Source organism: Gordionus sp. m RMFG-2023, chromosome 4 (assembly GCF_954871325.1).
Source record: "Gordionus sp. m RMFG-2023 chromosome 4, tfGorSpeb1-WG-v2, whole genome shotgun sequence".
Taxonomy (NCBI): Eukaryota; Metazoa; Nematomorpha; class Gordioida; order Chordodea; family Parachordodidae; genus Gordionus; species Gordionus sp. m RMFG-2023.
In genome coordinates this window covers 5,128,353-5,133,557 of record NC_088778.1, presented here as the reverse complement: position 1 = coordinate 5,133,557, position 5,205 = coordinate 5,128,353, and the positions used below count along the sequence as shown (strand labels likewise).

The 5,205-nt window shown below is 26.2% G+C and overlaps 1 long non-coding RNA gene across 1 annotated transcript; it reads left to right on the top strand.

The window, feature by feature from the left end:
* The first annotated feature begins 1,480 nt into the window (after positions 1–1,480).
* LOC135928336 (uncharacterized) lies at positions 1,481–4,425 on the top strand. Its single transcript, XR_010572295.1, has 3 exons — positions 1,481–1,816; positions 2,001–2,139; positions 4,407–4,425. It is a non-coding gene; the product is annotated as an uncharacterized LOC135928336 (long non-coding RNA).
* Positions 4,426–5,205: the final 780 nt, after the last annotated feature.

Sequence of the window (5,205 nt, the reverse complement as noted above, 5' to 3'; positions counted from 1 at the left end):
TTGGTGGCACATATGATGTTTCGAAATCAGAAGCAATAGCTTTGATAGTAAGATATGTTGAAAATAGTGAGACGCCGAACCTGTTGAAAGACCGATTGGCATATATTGTACGGGAAATACCACAGGTTCGGTATTAAGCATAATATAATATCCAAAGTCGGCTCGATGAATTTACCCCTTGCATTTCTAGTTGGGCAAGGTTATGATGGCGCCTCAAACATGAGTGGAAGAATCAATGGTCTGCAGGCCTTGATTAGAGCAGAGGCCCCAAAGGCAGCTTTTATTTGGTGTTATTGTCATCGATTAAATTTAATCATTGTTCCATTATGCCAATCAATTAAAGAGTTTCGAAATGTTCTAGGAATACTAGATGAGTTGAGGGCAGCTTTAACAAATTTAAAGGATTCTGAAGATCCTGCCACTTCCACTATGGCTAGTGCTATAGTCTTTAGAATAGAAAAATTTGATTTTATCTTATCACTTTGTGTTTTGGATAAATAATATTGATAACAAGTTTGGCTTGTACAAAATTGCAAACCATTTTGAAGGATATGGGTTTGCAATAAATCAAATTCAATTGGCAAAAGATTGCTTGATTAATTTGAAAAGTATAATATAAATTATTGACTTAATTATTTTTTAATCTAATATATAATAACACTAAATTTTTGGATGTTATTTCAAAGGCAAAAGATTTTATGAAGGAGAGAAATTTACCTTTTGATTTTGAAAGTTTTAGACTTCAAACATTACATTCCAAAAAGGAGAGGTATATATACTTTCATCATTAAATATAAAAATTTTTTTTAACTTTAAAATAGGTGTGTTATATGCTGCACTTCCTACAACCTCATGTACTGCCGAAAGAGTCATGAGTAAAATTAAATTAATTAAAACAAGACTTCGTAGTACCATGAAAGATTAATTTCTCAATAATTTAACCATATTATCAATGGAAAAAAATTTATTTAACAATTAAATATTGATAAAATTATAAATTCCCTTTCTCTTCCCCTAATTTATCTAAATTATTAATTTAAATATAATATTTATAAAGTAAATTTTTTTTATTATTATATATTAAAAATTGATGCAATAAAAATATTTTTGGAATTTATGGGTGTCATAAAATAATTATCATTTTCGAGGGGGGGGGGGTACTTTTCAGTGGGGTATTCTGCTTCATTGCTCAGAAAGTGTAGGAGTCACCAGAGTTGTACAGATCTTCTTTGAAGATTTTTGAGCGAGATCTAGTTCAAAAATTTGAGCAAGATTATAATATTTCTTTGGTGGTATACGATTTTAGAACCTTTTATGGAGGATTTACTTAGTGAGATATCAAATTGTCAAATATTCCTAGAAACCATTAATGTGATGAGAACATGTAGGTTGTAGCTATAATAAATTTAATATATTAGAGTATCATATCTAATTAGATGATTGATCTAAACGTGACCATGTCACTCAATGTTAATATCATTCACATTTATGAATGGATTTGATACAAAATTTAATATTTCTATTCTGAATTTATTATTTCTGGGTATTAACTGCAAATGCTTAGACGCGATTTGACAAGTAAAGCCTTGCAAAGAAAAGGTAAGTTAGCTCTTTACTATGCTCTTTTTGCCAGTGCTTCTGTGTTGTTGGGTGCAATTGGAACATATTTTGATGATCATGAAAAGAAGAAATTAGGCTTACCAACTTACTCAGAAAGACTGGTTAACAATGCAAGACGCATGTCTGATTATTTTTCAAAAAATTCTGTATATGTTGATGATTCTCAAAGAGCTAGAGATGAGGAACTCTATGATGGGTTTACATTTAATTTTAAGCTATTTATAAATATATGCACATACCATTTTTAGTTAGAATTCATATGCATAATAATTTAATAGTTTTATTAAAAAACAAATGTGAAATTCAAAATATTAAAACTTTTTTATTGAGACATAATATTAGGTTTATTATCTAAAAAAACACCAATAAACATATTTTAGATCTCAAGAAAAGAAATACACACACAAACTTTCAGTATCTTACAAAGATTCATAGAAACACTTTTCAATTAATCTGTTACTGTTTTAATAAAATGACAATACAATTATATTAGCACTGAAAAACTCAAATAAAAATTAAGTATAATTTATTGTAATATATATTTATTTTAATTGCCATTCATTATAACATATAAGTCATGATTATGCACAAGAGCAAATTTTTCAGAATATTGTGATATACATTTTTTATGTTAGTCATCTAAAAATTTTTAATGTAATATAAGTTTTATAAATTTCGTTGATTTCATTTTTCCATAAAGTGAAAAATAGATAACATGGTTAAGATTAGTATTAATTTATCATTACAAGATAATATGAAAATGTTTAATATTTTTTTGTAATCATTATTATTTTATAATATTCCAACTAAAAAGTAATTCTCTTTGGTTATCCATTGTTTCAATGTTTTTGCAGACTTGTTCCACTAATGGCTTCTCTTGTATGGGCATATCATCTAGTAAAGCTGAAAATAGAATCTTGCCATAATTATAATTTAAAAAAATTAATATATAACATCAATATTATCAAAAACAAATTATTTTGACGAGAACCCATTTAACTTATAATTCCTATAAAATGCATAAAATTTTACTATAGAAATAGAGTCATAACCAGGGTTGTCAGATGTCACAATTTAGCCGTGACTATACCTACAAAAATACGAATAAATCAAATAATTTATTATTTGTATTCGTATGAATAATAAAATGATTATTTGATTCAATTCGAATTTTATTTACCATGAATTAAAAAAGATCTATTATAAAATTTATTTTGTAAAATTTAACTAAGGATAAAGACAAACAAATTTTATCAGTGAGACAAAATAGAAGCATACATATATAATATATTTATATACAATGTGGAAAAATCAATATGATATTCATATCTATAATGTAGAAGATAAATCTGACAACAGCCAATTTTTCAAACATAAAGTTTTTCGGTTGTTTCCTCCTTTAACGGCATTCTGTATTTTGTAACCATATGAGCTCCCACAGAAAAGAGTCACTCACATGGGGTTGAAGATCCCTGTATCGACAATATGTCCCTCGCCATTTTAGATAACACGGCATTAGCAATATTTTACAAATAAAGTGGTAAAAACTTTAGGCAAAAAGTCAAATTTATGATTTCTCCATCATCAAATGAAAGAGAAATATCAGGTTTGCCCGTCATTCTTGATGTGATGGGATTAACAGTTTATTATAATTGTATATGTTATGTGTTATATAAATTACCTTCTTCGTCCATCTCTATCATAAAAGAAATTTCTAAAGTAATGGTGTATTATGAGATAAATTAAAATGGAGTTTCAAAATTTGGCGCAATTTTCATAATTCCACTAGGAGATTTTATTAAATTGAAATAATTTCAAATAATTCCTAATAATAATATATGATTTATATATGATTATTTTCCATTATATATTAATACTATAAATTATTTTAGTCGAATAATCTCGAATAATTCGATCAAAAAATTATTCAACGAATAATATATTTTTCTTATTCGAATTCGATTCGAATTTTCGAATCGAATAATTGTGTTATTCGTATTCGTAAAATACGAATCGAATATCGAATAACAAATAATTCGTTTTAGGTATAGCCGTGACTCACAATTTCATTCCCAATTTTTTACCCAATCACATTTTCTTACACTCAGGTTTTTTGATCAAATTGAAATATTATCAAATTATTTAAATTTTTTCAAAATATTTTTAGTAACAAATATAAAATTTAATATTTAAAAAAATTATAGTATTTGTTAATGTCCAACCAATCAATCTTATTCATTGATAAATTTTTAATTTAAAAGGCTTTTAGGCATTATCCTTAACGTTGGCACTTAATTAAATAACATAAATTTACAATTAGGGCTGTGCCAATCCACAAATTTTTCATGTCATAAAAATATCCAATTATAAATTACTAGTGTTGTAAACGAACGCGTTCAAAATGAACGCGTTCGTGAACGAAGTTCGTTTTTTTGAAAAAAGGTGATGAACGGCGTTCCTTTTTTTTGACGAACTTTGAACGTGAACGCGTTCCTTTTCTTTGATGAACGCGTTCAATTTTATGTTCGTTCAATTTTAAAAAACACTTTTTATTTATTTGAACAATTAATATTAATCCGCATTTTTTAACAAAAAAGTTTTATATTTTTATTTATTTGAAAAATTAATATTTAATCCAATTTTTTAACAAAAAAGTCTTATATTTTTTAATCAGCTGTTTTTACTTTTTCCTTTTTCATATTGCAATTAACGTACTATAGTGCTACTGCTAGAGAAGATAAGATTAAAGTTTATTAATTTGAATATTTTATATTTTAATTTATTAGATTAGCATTTGCATGGATATAAATATTTCATCATCAGATTCTGAAAATCAAAATTCAATATTAGATGAATTAGAATTACCATGGCCCAAATATCAAAAATATTTCACTGTTTTAAAATCAATTCCGAGATATCCTTTTTATTTGACGAGGAAGAAGAGGGCAGATTGGAGGATGATAACATAGCTCAATTTTTTGAAACAATGGATAAAACATTAAATGTTTTTAATAAATTCCCCCTTTTAAAGGAATTGTTTATCAAGTATAACACCGCAATCCCTTCATCCGCCCCTGTTGAGCGAGTTTTTAGTATAGCTAACGCTGTATTAACCAAGCGTTTGAAAATTTTGAAAAGCAATTATTATTAAAAATTAATAAGAAAATTTTTTTATAAATTTATTTTTTTATCGCTCTATTATATTGTATTTATAATTATATTATCAAAATAAAACTATTATTTTTTATCATGGCTAATATATTGTTTTGAAAAATATAAGGCATTTATTTATATTAAATTAAATTTTAAAAAAAATTTATCATAAAATTTTGAACGCATGAACGCGTTCATGAACTTAAACGCGTTCCTTTTTTTGAATTTGAACGTGAACGCGTTCGATTTTTGTCAATGAACGTTGAACGCGAACGCGTTCGATTTTTTTAAAAATGTTTACAGCACTATATATTACCGGTTAAGTTTAGGAAAGGTTGAGAGTAAGGGATTTTTGTTTGTTTTTATATTTTTTTGTTCTATTTTAAAAAAAACCAACTAACTTTCACGAATGATTAAGTGTATTTTATTTTT